Source organism: Martes martes, assembly GCF_963455335.1.
Source record: "Martes martes genome assembly, chromosome: 3".
NCBI classification, from domain to species: Eukaryota; Metazoa; Chordata; class Mammalia; order Carnivora; family Mustelidae; genus Martes; species Martes martes.
Window position 1 is genome coordinate 44,340,037 of NC_137890.1, and position 15,684 is coordinate 44,355,720.

The following is a 15,684-nucleotide window of genomic DNA, read 5'->3' on the forward strand; positions in this document are numbered from 1 at the left end:
TCCCACTCAGCTTGTCCCTCTCTTTCTGCCCCTCTCTCTGCTTGTGCCCCTTCTCTCTAATGAATAAATAAAATCTTTAAAAAAAAAAAAAAACTTCATTCTTACAGACAACTAGATACCAACACCTTTCACTTACTCTTGAAAATTACTTGTCCTATCACACTTGCTCGGGAGCCCACCTACACATGGCTACATCATTTTTATATTCTTCTCACTAGAATGCCCCTGGATCAGTTCTGCATGCAACAGAAACCAATCTGATCCACTTACCCAAAAGTGGCATTTGTTGAAAGGGTCGTGAAAGGGTGTGCTTGGGCTAAACAGCCAAGAGCTGGAGCATCATGTTGCAAGAATCGCCAACATTTTTGCCTCTCTATTAGGCAAAGACATTACTACCCCTTGCCTTGACAATTGCACTGACCTTGCATATTGCTGCCTCTGCTTTCCCTGGAAATAGGAAATAGCTCCTTTTGCTACTCATGCTGCTGCTGATACTATGGAATGCCACTCATTGCCAGATTGGATCCAGTGTGGTCCTGATTTCCTCATGGTAGACTTGTAGAGTATGTGCTCACTCCCTAGCTGCAGAGGACCCTGGACTGTGAGTATTTTGCATTCAATAGTGAGAATTGAGCTCTGCCATATAAGCTGGGAAATCCCAAAATTATTGGGAAGTGTTTTAGATGCTGAACTCTAAGATAATGACAAAACCCATGTAAATTCCTTTTCCTTTCAACCTTACATAAAAATCTAACACTACTTACTCCATTATCTTTCCACGCCTTTGCTTCCAAAAATCTATATGGTGCAGCGATATGAATGAACCTGGGGGATATTATGCTATGTGAAATAAGCTAGACACAGAAGGACAGGTACTACACAACACTTATGAAGAATCTAAAATAGTCAAACTCATAAAAGTAGAGAGTAGGATAGTGTCTTCCAGAGGCAGTGGGAAATGGGAAATATTAGTCAAGGGACACAAAGTTTCATTTATACAAGATGAGTAAATCCTGGAGATTTGCTGCATAGCATGGAGTCTATAAGTAACAATAACATATTTTATACTTAAGATTTTGCTAAGGAGGGGGATCTTATGTTAGGTATTTTTATACATACAAAAAGGAAATAATAATAATAAATAAAGAGGGTGGAAGGAAGTTTTTGGAGGTGATGGATCTGTTTATAACATAGATGTGGTTTCACAGGTATATACTTAGCTACAAACTCATCAGGTTGTCTACACAGATATGTACGGCTTTTTATATGTCAACCATACTGCAATTAAAATGGTCTAAAAAAAGAAAACTGGCTCTCAGGAACTAAGTGAGACTAATATTCTAAATGGACATCTATGGTCCTCTAGGACCCACACTGTAACTACCCAACCTCCTTCCCCTATTACTCAGCGTAAAACCTCACCTTCCATTGGACACAAATTCTAAGGCCAATCTTTTCCACATGGTCCACCCTCTGCCTAGAATGCCCTTGCCTTAATTTCTCTATACAAATCAGGGATGATAAACACTTTTCACCTCTGATGATATCTGTGATGAAAAACAGGGTCTTCCTGCAGCACTACACTGAGAATGATTAATACTGCTTCCAGGTTCAGTGGGAAGATGACTGATTAGTGGTGTCTGCCATGCCTGCAGGAGAAGGAAGTGACTCCTTCAGGTAAGATATTCATCCTCCCTGGCCCAAACGCAATTTTCAAAACTCTGCACAAGTAAATCCTCTTCTATTAAGCCTTGCCCATCTATTCTAGCTCCCCATGACCAATCTAATTTTAAAACTTAGCACTAATGTTTTCATATTCATTTTGACACTTCTCTCTTTTCAGTCTCATGTACATATTATAAACGCATGTATCATAGATGGTAAATTCCTAAAGGGTAGGATTTTATTCTTTCCTTCTTTTGCACATCAGCACATTAATCTGTACTGTCTTCAGCGGATAGTCAAGATGTTTGTTTGTTGAAGAACAAAATGCCACTGTAAACCTATCTCAGGCTTGTCTTCCTCTTTAAGATGTTGGGATCACATATTCTCCACAGTGACTCCTATGATACTTCATGTTCCTGATGTACAAGCTGGTTTCTCAAGTTCCTAACACATCCCTGGCAATGATGCTAGTAGATAAATTGGCTCAACCTCTCAAGTAAATTCCCTAAGGTTCCTTGAAGCCCAGCAGCTGCTACAAATGTGCTGTACTTGATTCCCTTGGCAAGCTCATTATGCTCACCCCAGTCACCTGTTCTCACATTGCTTTGGCAAATTCACCTGTTGTGACAAATGTTCTTTCTTTTCAGCCAGACAGTGATTCGGCAAATATCTTAATCAGGAATTTCCTCTTCTTTTTTTTTTTTTTTTTTTTTTTTTTTAAAGATTTTATTTATTTATTTGACAGGCAGAGATCACAAGTAGGCAGAGAGGCAGGCAGAGAGAGAGAGGAGGAAGCAGGCTCCCCGCTGAGCAGAGAGCCCGATGCGGGGCTCGATCCCAGGACCCTGGGATCATGACCTGAGCCGAAGGCAGAGGCTTTAACCCACTGAGCCACCCAGGCGCCCCAGGAATTTCCTCTTCTAAGTCTTTCTATGCATTTGTTCTTCTCATTCTTCCTCTGTGCTGAGGAAAATAATGTCTCAGATCCTAGAGAAGGGAAAATCCTCTATTAAAGGGTCCGGCAGGAGAAAACTATGGCAATGTTTTGTGAGGGTACAGGTTTTGAATTTTGAGTATGTGAGTATACTAGTTCTTGTCGACTTACTAGAAATTTGTCAACAAAGAGGGGCCGCAAGGAAGTATTATATATATGTGTGTGTCTGTGTGTGTATGCACACAACCATTTTCCATTAAAATCATTAATTTTGGAGAAAGTCAAAATTACCTTTATTCCTAGCTCCAACTTAAAGTAAAATGAAAAAATCTGTATTCAAGAAGGAAGCTGTTCAACAGTCTTGCAATTTCTCCAAAGAGCAAATGTATCTTATGCATCTTCTGATATCCTCATTCATTTCCTCATTGAATTTGCAGCTTACTGGATATTTTCAATACCACAAAACTTTCAAATGCCTAATCTAGCAATTATTCAAAATCTTTCTTTCCAATATGATCAGCACTCAGCAAAACGCATATCCTGAAACCCTGTCATAGTTCATCCTTCAGCCACCTCAACACTCCCAGCTCCACACAGAATCTCCAGATGAGTTCTTATTTCTTCATCTTGCAATAAGTCCCTAAACCCACTTTCTGCCAATGTTCTGCTAAGTCATCATGAACCACCTTATACACCTCCTTTTCAGCAAAGCTTGCCTCAGAATTCTTGAGGCCAATTAAAAATGGTCCACAAAGGGGGCTTGAGTGGCTCAGTTAGTTAAGAGACTGCCTTCGGTTCAGATCATGATCTCAGGGTCTTGATATCAAACCCCACATCAAGCTTCCAGCTCAGTGAAGAGTCTGCTTCTCCCTCTTCCTCTGCTGCTCCCCCTGCTTGTGCTCTCTCACTCATGTTCTTTCTCTCAAATAAATGAATAAAATCTTTAAAAAAAAGAAAAGTGGTCCACAAAGTTCCCATAAAAGTTTTCTATTACAATTGTCTAGGTTTCTGAAAGTCTCCACACCTGAAGATTGTGAGCTCCAAAAAGGCAGATCCTATCCTATTCTTTATATCTTTGATACCTCGCAAAATATATGATACATATGATGAACTCAATAAATATAGGAAAAATCACTGTAAATTTATAATCACTTTTGATAGATTCTGTTTGTTCTAAAAAAAAAAAAGCAAAAAATAAAAACCTAAGATAGAGATTTGCATTTTCAGCTTTATGGTATTTCAACATAAAACTTCTACATAAAAAAGCGTAATTGTAAACCCATTACTGGACAGATGAGAGAATTAGAAATCCATAATAAAACTGAAGGCAAAGAAGATAACTGGTGATTCTGAGGTTCCTTTTTAATGTGTATATGGGGTACAGCATGAAAGGTAATGAGGGGTGGGTCTTGGAATGTTAACTCTACCCCCAAGTCAGTGAGTCTGATTAGACACCACTGAATAATGCTAAAACTTAGAGCAGTACACATTCAGTGTGACAGTGAACTTGAAGTAAACTGCTGTGCAGGAAGGAAGAGCAGCAAGGGAACTTCCCTTTCCCTATATTATTACTGGGTTTGGGAACAGATATATTCTCTCCCCATAATTTGGCCCTCCTCAAGTGTGTGCACACAAATCCCAGTACTTGGATGGTTCAAAAATCCTTAAACGGAAATCTTAATTATAAAGTGACTATTGGTTAATAGCATTCCTAGGGATCTGGCAGAAGCAAAGGCAACTCCTTTTAGGATTAACTGAGTTCTCAGGGATTTATCACTAAAAATATTTCTAGGAACATAAATTATAACACAGAATCATAATCCACACAATACCATAATATCCAAAGAAACAACAGAAAGAAAAGAAATACACAAAGTTTTCAGATACTGAAGTTACTGATATAGAATATATAGTAAAAATAATCACGTTAAAAAAAAGAAACCGAAAAATATGATCAAGGAACAAAAATCTTCTTATAAATAACTAAGAAAAAAATTTTAAGAACAAAGATAATTTCTAATAATGAAATAATTTCAACTAATAACTGAAATTAATTTCACAAATGAATTAAAAGACCAGATTAGACATAGCTAAAAAAGATAACTGAAGAAATTCAAGAATGACTTGTAAAAATTCTCCATATTGCAGCCATGAAATACAAGGATAAAAATGTAAAGGGTGTTATGTAAAAAGATTAAAAGACTATATTTCACTTTCATGAGTAGGAAAAATGATAAAGTAATGATTCAGTCACTCCCAAATGCTATGCAGATTCAGTGGCATTCCAATAAAAATACAGAGAGATTTTGGAACTTGAGTAAGCATAATCTAATGTGTTTTGAAATGAGAAAATACCCAAGAAGGACCAAGACACACCTGGAAAATAATAAGGAAGGAGATTCACCATGCTAGATAGTAAGACTTGTCAAACATTTTTATGTTAAAATAATAACATAATTAAGATCATGTCTATAAGCACAAAAACCAGAGAAACAGAGCAATGAAACAGAATGAAGAATTCAAATTATAGTGAAAATATATAAAATGTATCTCCATGTCTTTACCATGGATGGGTATCTCAAATATGATGTTGAGCATAAATCACATCATGAAAGAAACATCATTATTCTATTTCTATAAAATTCCAAGTTATATAAAAATAAGTGACATATTTTAGGAATTTTAGTTATATAAAAATAAGTGACATATTTCATCACAGGTGATGAAACAGTAAAGAAATGTAAAAGAATATGAGATATAAAGTCAGGAGAATGTTACTCATGAGGAAATCGAGACAGACTGAAATACAGCCAGGATGATGTGGGAAACAAAGTCAGGAGAAAAATTATTCAATTTATTTACTACTTACAGCCCATTGACAAGTCCTTGTAACAGGCATAGTGACATTTCTCTAGGGACTCAACTGCCTGGATGTTGACACTTTGCTAAGGGCAAAAGGCAATCTTAGCCCAAACCCCAGGATCCTGTAAGTCTATTTGAACATATAAAAATTCTTTTGGAAATTTCCTTTATCTCTACCCTTCAAGATACTTGTTGTCAATCATCCCCTAAGCATATGACTCACCAAGATACATCTGAAAGTTCTCATGACTGAGGGATTACTAAACAGTAATAAATGACCTTTTCCTAGCCATTAATAGCTAGCCCCCTCAAGGTCCTGGAAACCTTGCTTCCAAAATTCCTCAGAGACTTATGCTATCCCTAACCCCTTTCTAACTTGAAACTATGTAATGGACCACTCATTATGACCCCAGTGCAGCTCTTTCTGCCCATGAGTCCTGTCCCCATGCTTTAATAAAATCACCTTCTTGCACCAAAGACCTCTCAAGAATTTTTTCTTGGCCATCAGCTCCAGACCCCATCAACATTCCAAAACTCCATCATTTGGTGATACAGATGGGAACCCTCTCATTCCAAAGAGCTTTCTTTCTGTTCTCACCTTCAGTTAATAAACTATCACTTCACCTTTTTGTGTCTGCGAGATTCATTCTTCGACATCTCGAGACAAGAACCCTGCAATCCTGTAACAAGGACACAGCAGAGTTCTATGAAATTGGTCCTACTCTCTTGCTTATTTGGAGTGGTGGGATTACAGATGTTTGTGGTGGTTATTTTTTATGCCTCCATTCACATGTGTTAGAAATACTGCTTTCTCTCCTTATAATAAAAACTGAGATTTGATTTTGAATGACTGGGATTTATTAATTCAACAAACACTTATTGAGAAACTCCTGCATGCCAAGCACTGTTTCGGGTGCTGGGATAGAGCAATAAATAAACTAGATTAAGTTTTTATTCTGGTGTGGCTGACATTCTAGTTTTAGAAATAAAATGGTGAACATAATTCTTTTATTTTACTAATGAAGAAACTGAGAAATCAAAAGTCCAGATGACTTTTTAAAAGTTCCAAAATGAGCATAAATCCAGACTTAAGCATCAACTGTCCTAACACCCATGCAGTCTTCTTTTCATTACAAACTCAGCTATCTATATGCAGGAGAAATTTTATATAAGAGAGGCAGAAAGAGGAATCAAAGGTGGAGAGAAGGGGAAGAAGAGCGATACACGTTCATAAATATTATACCTAAACAAAAGCAAAAACAATACACCGAGGATTGTGTTCCTGCAAGCATTTGTCTGTTGGATGATGGCATGTACTCTTTCATTTCTGAAAAGTCCTCATAAAAGGTCATCTCCTGACAAACACAATCATTAACATCTCATTTTCATTTTAAATGGTGACAGACACTAAAATATGCCTTTCAATACCCCTAATTAAATGTAAGTAATTTAGCATCAATGATTAATCGATAATAAGTCAAAAATAGCAAACTGCCTACATGGATGAACTTATATATTTTTTTAGTAATGACCTAGTGCCAAGAGTAATACCTTATTTTCTTTTATGCTTCCAGGTCTAAGTGATAATTGATCAAAGCAAGGAAGTCTTTGTTAATTTGGAAAGAACAAGATCTGGTTTACACCCTATATTAAAGATAGGATGTGGATCATGTATTTATGCATCTTTAAAATGAAAGTGCATAAAGCACAAATAAGCACTTGATATTCTGTACAGACGACACATTCTGGTGAATAGCAAGAAAACCTCCTGTGCCATAATGTGTAACTCCACCTTTATCCTTTTTTCTAGGAATATCAGTGCTACTTACAAAAACACAATAACTCATTAATTAAAGGATTTAATGCAAATAAAGGATTTAATGCATTCTCGAGGCTAGTTTGATTACTTATTCCAAAGAGCAATCAGTTAAGAACTATTGACTATTTTCCCTTGAGAAGAATAAAAAATTATTCAATAATTGCAACTTTTTTTAAACCAGCAAGAACACGAATTTATAACAATGGTTATAAAAGACACACTACATCATGTAACACATATTTTTCACAATAGGGATGGGAGACAAGGAGACAGGAGAGAATTGGAGACAGTGTCAGGGGAGAACACAACCAAAACGAAAATCCAAATAGTTAATCAATGTGGCTTTCTCTGAAAATGTCTTGAAATTTAGAACTGTAAAAGTGTATCATGCAAGCTACAAATTATGTATGTTATTAAGTGAATTTAAAAGAATTGATTCAAAAGCTCTTGAATCTGTCATAGTTTCAAATTATTCAGCCACTCAAAAAATGCTTATTAATAAAGTCTATTATTTTTCTTTTTGTCATAAATAAAATGGTGTTTGTGTTGTCAAATCATCTCCTTTTCAAACCCATTCTTATAGAGATTCATAGAGATAAATAATATGGTGTGATGTGACCCAGAATTCAAAACTACCGAATGAAGAAAGTACAGGATATGGTTTTAGCTTATCTAATATTTCTAATAAATAAACCTATCAGTCCTAGAATTGATTAAGGAATATGGCTTTTTAAAAATCATACAGTGTTAATGGCATCATCATTTATGCTCTGAATTAAAATGACAGGATTACCAAAAAACTATATAGGTACTTTTTGATCTGGAAATATAATTCATAAGCTCATAGCTCAACTAGTCAGGGGTGGTTATAATACTTATTTCTATTTTATTTAGGTCTGTGTCATCTGTATTGCCAACTATAGACCCCAGTGTGTAAGTCACTTAATATTACATCTTATCCTTTGGGGGAGTTGAGGTTTTCATATGCTAGTTGAATCTACTAACTCAACAATACTTAGTTCTATCTTATTAAAACTCAATATATTCCCACACGGCAGTGACTCCTTTTTTCCATAATATTCTACATGTTTCATGGAAAGATGAACGAGATGTTGCTACTGGCCCTGTGATTCTGACATCCCATTCACTGAGAAAGACAAGAGCATGAAAAAAATTCTGACAATGTATAAAGTGTTTTATTCAAAGTACTTTGAGAAATATAGTATGGCAGATACTGTACCTTACCGCACATCCGTGGTTACTCCTTTTCCTTACTAATTTCTTCCATAGAGATCTATTAGCCAAAAGCTGATTATTAAGCTAAAAACCAATTAACTAGACCCACTGCAGACAGGAATTGCTTTGCTATTCAATTCAATGAAATGTAAACAGAGGAGGGCTGTTTCCTTTTCTTTTTCCTCCTCCCTGGAATGTGAATGTGAAGCCTGGTTTGGGGCCATCTGTGTTGTAACCATGAGGATGACAAAGCCACATATTAAAAATGGCAGAACATATGTTGATTTCCCATGTCAATGCTTAACTACCACTCTTGAATCTCTGGGTGTGTAATATATAAAAAACCCTTACGTATTTCAGCCACTGTTGTAGGCTGTTCTGTGACACTGGGATTTGACCCTAAGTGATGCAACAGAGAAGGGTAAGCTAGTGCTGCTCTTGACATTAAGGGAAGGTTTCTTATCTGAAAACCTTCGTAGGACCTTGAATGAAGCAGAAGAGCTCAGAAACAGAGAGGGGAAGGAAATTTGAAAAAAAGTGGAGGGAATAGCAGTCTGTGTTTGAAGCATAGGTTTTGAGGAGTGAGTGTAGGGAGCTGGCTTAGGCACCTAGAGGCAGAAAGGTGAGCTGGAGTTTGATACCCGGGGGTCTTGTGTTTTGAGGCATGGAAGTCTGTACTTTACTATTGTGTTTGGTGATTTGTGATCACCTCGCATTCACAACCATTTGCTTTAAGGCTCTGGATTAACATTTGCGAATGCACAAAATTCAAGCAAGATTTAGAAAGTGAAGTAAGCTGGAAGCCAATATTCTCACAGGTCAGGGAGGTCAGTCACTTACAAAGTCTTGCTGTAAGCTCACATGATGACTGCAGCGGCCAATGATGATTTTTGTGACTTCCCACAAAAAGACAGGCTTTTCCAGAATCTCTACTCGTTTACAGAAGTCATGCTAATTAGACTAGAAGTAGTCTATTTCTGTTGTGGCTTCCAGATCTTTATTCCCTGCACCGCTCCTCCTCTGACGTAAATGCAAGCCTGATTCCCATAATGAGTACTTCACTGGTAGAGCAAATTTACACTGGTGTGCCTGATAAGCGGTGAGAAGCTAATTTTACATGAGTTCTCATCTGGTTCTTTTGCCTCTCATCTTGTCTGTTCCACCCACTACACTGTGATCAGAAGGCTCTTTCAAAGTACACACTACAGATTTTCATGACTTCAACCCCTTCAGTGGTTTTCTGGAACCCACAGAAACTGCTCCTGGGACCTGCTAGGTAATTGAGGTAGAGCAGCCTCCTCCACACCGTCCAACATCAGCTCTCTCATTACCTTTGTTTTCAACCTGACATCTACACCAAACTGTTTGGCTTCCTGGCTTAAAATCCTTTTCTGCACCTTTGTACCTTTCTCCATTCTTTCCCATTCATTCTCTCCCAATTTTCATCTCAGTAACTTTCTTTACTTGCTTAAGGTATAATACAAACATCTCTCTATGATACGTTCTTTCTTTGCCATTACCTCCAACCTTGCCCACTTGATTGATATCACTAAGCCCCCTGCATGCTCCTCAACATCTTACACACACTTCTATTACACACTGGCTGTCTATTATTTCACTTACACTTGTCTTTCTCCCTCAGTAAGACATGTTACCGTGAGTAATCTTTGTGGCTCCGTTGTTTAGTTTAGTAATAACATACTCTAAATACTTTTGAAATCGATGTCTCTTTTTTTTATTTTAAATTGAAGGTTTTTAGGCAAGTAATAGCATAACTGGATTTGTATCTAGAGAGATACGCTCATGAAATGTGAAATAAAGTGTGTAGTGAGAAGAAACAAAAGACAGCTAAAGGAGTCGTTAAGTATATGATTAGAAAATGTCTGAGAAAATTGACTACATTTCCATTTGGAGTGGTTACAAGTCTACGACATTGTCTTGAAATCCCTATTTTTCTAGACATTTGCAGCTGAGAACTTGGCAATATAAAGCTGAATTAGCTTTCCTGAGGATCCAGAGAGACTGTTGCTACCCTCCGATCACTATTCTACCATGCTACGAACCCCAAGGATCCTCTCAGATCACTATGTGCCCTGACTTCAGGGCCACTGTAAAGGCCCCCAGACATCAAAAAACCTCTTCAACCCAATCACTAATACTTGAGGAATAATATCCATCAGCCAATAGTGATGAAACATAAGATTGTCCCTAGGAGATGAAGCACTCTGGCTTTGAGATGTATTTTTAAGTTATGACTAGCAACTGACTTTTTCTGTTGCTTTCTTGAATACAAAAAGACAGACTGCCAGGCATGTGAGTTTCTGAAAGAGAAGTGAGAATAAGGCCTATGAAACCCATCAGATTAAATGTACCAATTGAAAAGTTTGTATTTGTGACAATTTGGGCCTCAGATTGCCTTCCATGCATTCATGTGGTTATTTTTGCAAAAATTTACTGGTGTCAAATATTTACCAAGGATGTAATTGGACACTAAGGATACAGAGGCACATGATCATCACCATTTATGTGTCAGACAATAAGGAGACAAATAGAATACAGCATGGACAATGTTCTGATAGGCCTTTAACCAGCAGGCCTCTACCACCAAATTTCCTGCTTTAAAAAATAGATGTCTAAACATTTGTCAGCTAACATAAAAAATAATCCCACAATGGTATAAACCTACCATCACATCAGGTACTTATAATCCTCGTAATCCATTATAATTGACATTAGGCTGCCCCATAAAATATCCCATTTGACCTTGGAGTCAAGTGTACCTGACCCTTGTTGTTTCATACCTGATCCTCCAAGGATAAATAGTTAAATAATGCTTCTATTGACTTAACCTCATACAGCACATAAAAGATGTATGTTCTGCCCAAATTACATGCCATTAGAGGCCTCTGCAGAGGGTCACTCCCGTGCTGTTATCCCGCCACTGCTATTCAGTTAGCTACTGACACTCCTTTAAGTAAATGGTGCATAGCACACAGGCCTCCCTTCCCTGATCCCAGTGCCCTTAAATACACACCATTAGCATCCAAGGTCCTTCCACTAGTTCCATGTCTCTTGTTATTTTATTTGTATAAATGTTGAGTGTTCACTTTGTGGACACAACTCGTGTCCTGCTCAGAGGGTATTCTGTGAGATTCCTGAGATTCCCCGTTGCCTCTCACTTTTGCTCAGTATACTTCCTCAGACCCTCCAGTTCAGTGTATACTAGTCTTCTTCAGCTTTTCTACCCAGTGTCTATGGCCTATGAGAACCTTATTTTCCAGTTCTTCAAAGGGTCCCAAACATGGTCGCCAACAACATTTACAAATATTAAGCTCCTCTAAGCGTTAGCAAACCCATTTCCAGAAAGAAACTCCACCCAGAACTTCACTGGGCCTTCAGTCTTTAGAAATTAAAAATCACAAAATATGTTATCCAGTCAAATCCCCATCATAGTTCTTAACATACTGACATTTAAAACTACATTAAAATTGCTTTTTAAAATTGGTTTTTAACCTCTAGGGAACTAAACATTCCTGATATTTGAAGCCATGTTTAATTCAGCTATTGTTGGTTCTGCACTCTGCTCACTGATGCCCAAGATAGAGGTTGAGAAATATTTGTTGAATGAAAGAATAGATGCCTAGATGGATCCACTAATTAGGCACTTTTTAGGGTCTATAGATCTCACTCCATCAGTCTTCCTGCTCAACCTCTTCATACACCAAAGTCCGAAGACTTCCATTTGTATAAATCCTGACTCTGCCCCTTATAGCCATGTGAGTTTGGGAACTTAAAACTTCTTAGAAACAGTCCGCTCCCTGCAGAGTGAGGTTCAATGATAGTACCTAACTGAAAGGTTGTTATAAAGTTTAAATTAGAGAATACCTGTAAAATGTTTATTAGAGAGTTTGGCATCTATACATACTTCAGATTATTATAATTAATGTACTACATTTGCCAACTTAATTTGAAAATAAATGACCCAGTTTCGTTTATAGAACACTTCTAAAGGGAAATTTTCTCACATCTCTGTACTCCTTAATCAACAAAGGTTTACATATCTAATGGCTAATATGAAATAATCTTATGATAGGTTCTTCAAAAATGAAAAAGCCTATTCCATTACCTCTCTCTTTTCCAGATGTTAGCAGGAGCTCAAAGAAGCAGAGAAAATTAAAGCATGACAAGTAAATAAATGGTAGGAACTATTCTATGTAAGACTGAGGTCTTATCTTTATAGGACTTGGCAAACTATTGTCTGTTTAATTGAAGATTATTTCAAAGACTGTCTAATGAATACAAAGTTAATTCATTTTTTTCCTGTGATAAGAAATATATATTATATATTAGCTTCTGAAACATTGTCTGAACCATTTTCTCTTTTCATTTCAAGGACATTTTAGACACCTCTGCAATTCAATCTTTTATTGTAATTTCATATTAGTAAAGTACAAAGGATTGTTTATGTCAATAATGGACTATTCAGGCATGAAGATAAAATTTCAATAATCAGTGATAATGTATCTTAACAGATAAAATCAGTGTAACTTTAATGTGGTAAACTTGGACTATATTGTATAATTAACTATATCCTTCCTTTAGTGAAATCCAGAGGAAATAATATTATCCTTCACCTTGAACAATACTGATGTTTAACCGATTATCCTTTTTTTAATAATCTTTTTTTTTTTTAAGATTTTATTTATTTGAGAGAGACAGAGACAGCGAGAGAGAGCAAGAGCAGGGAGGAGAGGGAGAAGCAGTCTGAGCTGAGCAGGGAGCCTAATGTGGGACTCGATCCCAGGACCCTGAGATCAGGATCTGAGTCAAAGGCTGTTGCTTAACCACCTGAGCCACCCAGGTGCCCCAAACTGATTATCTTTAAGAAAAGTTGAGATTTGGGGCGCCTGGGTGGCTCAGTGGGTTAAAGCCTCTGCCTTCGGCTCAGGTCATGATCTCAGGGTCCTGGGATCGAGCCCCGCATCAGGCTCTCTGCTCAGCGGGGAACCTGCTTCCTCCTCTCTCTCTGCCTGCCTCTCTGCCTACCTGTGATCTCTCTCTGTCAAATAAATAAATAAAATATTAAAAAAAAAAGAAAAGTAGAGATTTATCTCTGTTCATCAGAATACTCTTATAAAAATTATTTTTACATCTGGTAAGTAGCAGTGCATATTTTATTATTTTTCACATAGAAATAAATTTTAAGAGGAGATGATCATATTGACAAATTTACTCTGCTCTATTACTTTTGGTGATTAACCTCAAGTTAGTCATTTTAGTAACAAAATATAAAACTGTTTAAGCCTTACAAGCAAGCTTGTAATGCTGGAATATTTACTTATTATTTTTGTGATAAGAACACTTAACATAAGATCTATGCTCTTAGCAAATTCTTAATTATACAATACAGTAATGTTAACTAAAATAGTAATAGTGATAAATAAAGAAGGTTGGAGGAAACTATTGGGTATTGATACATATGTTCATGGCACGAATTATAGTGATGATTTCTTGGGTATATACTCCTCTCTAAACTCATTAAGTTGTATATATACATTAGCATGACCAGCTATTTGCATGTCAATCATACCTCAATAAAGTGATTTTTAAAAAAAGAAATATTTGAATATTTATGTCTTGAAGCTTCTTATTAGGGGCCCTCATTCCAGAATTTCATTAACTTTTAAGGAATATTTGTGTACTTGCAACTAAGGGAAGATATTTCTTATCCTCTGGGGTCTGCTAAAAAATTATATAGTTAATAATAATAATAACAGTAATATTTCTATAATGTAGATTGCCTAGAGGAGAGTACTGAGCTCAAAACACTGAGTTACATGTAACTACTTACTAAAAAATAAAAAGCAACTTACTATTTGGCTATGAAGATTATTCATTCTTCAAGAAACAGTGATTTTTTTTTTTTTTACTCTTTTAAGATTTCCAGACTTTCCTTTTCACTTTTTAAGCATTACATCCTTCTTGAGAATTTTCGAGTTAAGCACTGAGTAAAAAAAATGATTAATGAAATTAGGATATCCCAATTACCTTGTAACTCTTCCTTTTAATCACTTAAATGCAAATCAAATGGTTTTTAGAAACAGTAGTAACACTCTGCCAAAATGTAATTGGCTGTAAGCACTAATTAAATTTATCTTTTTGTGTCTCATATTTAATTATTTTAGTTTGACACATTATCCTCACTGGGATTACTCATGGGGTCATAGCTGTCTATATTTTGCATTGAGATCTGTCATTTAAAAACACAGCTCCTGCTTTAACTTATATAGCCAGTGAAAACCCTTGAGTCCTAACATTCAAGAATACATATTATTTGGGGAATCAGAACAAAAATACATGGATTGAAGGAACTGCTGGTCACAGTATTAGGGTCAGAATTAAGGAAATATTTTTGCTTGTGACATTTCCCTACTTGAGTCATTATTTGCTTTAGTCTGCTCACACATCATTAAACTATAGTTATTTTGAAATGTAAAAGCTCCAGGGATAGATGGAAGTGTTACGAGTGGAGAAGAGGGAGACAGACAGTAAAATGCAGAGTGAAACCTGCAAAGCTTGGGTATAAAGAGCAAAAAATTTCTCTTGCTCCTGTAACAGACATGTTGAGTTCTGTGACAAAGAAGAAATCATGGTAGATCCAAATGTTCAATTTTCAACCAAGAATTTGGTTGTCGAGACCTTACCAATTTAACCCTCTGGTAGGAAATGTAATGTCACTCAGGCTTGAGGCAAAGTTAAGTATACGTTAATGTGAAGGTAAGTAGGTTGACACACTGTCATGAAAAGTTGTACTTTTCTCTGGGGTTGCTAAAGGTCAGAGACAGAAAACATGTGTTACATTCTCTTCCCAAACACATAGTGAACCTAAGAAACTGTGTACCAAAGATACAGTACAGTTGAAATATATGAATTCTTTCAATAAAAATTAGTGAAAATTGAAAATACTTTAAATAGTCTACAATAGGAAATTGCTACTTCTGGTAGATCGAGTCAATGCAGTAAAAAAATCATAATTAGAAAAACATATATGTATAAAAATTCACAAAATAACAATAAGTAAAGCTTAAAACAAAAGACTGTGTTTAAACAATTAAGATTAATAAGGTCTAGGTGGAAATAAAAACAAAACAGGTCATATGTTAGTTGA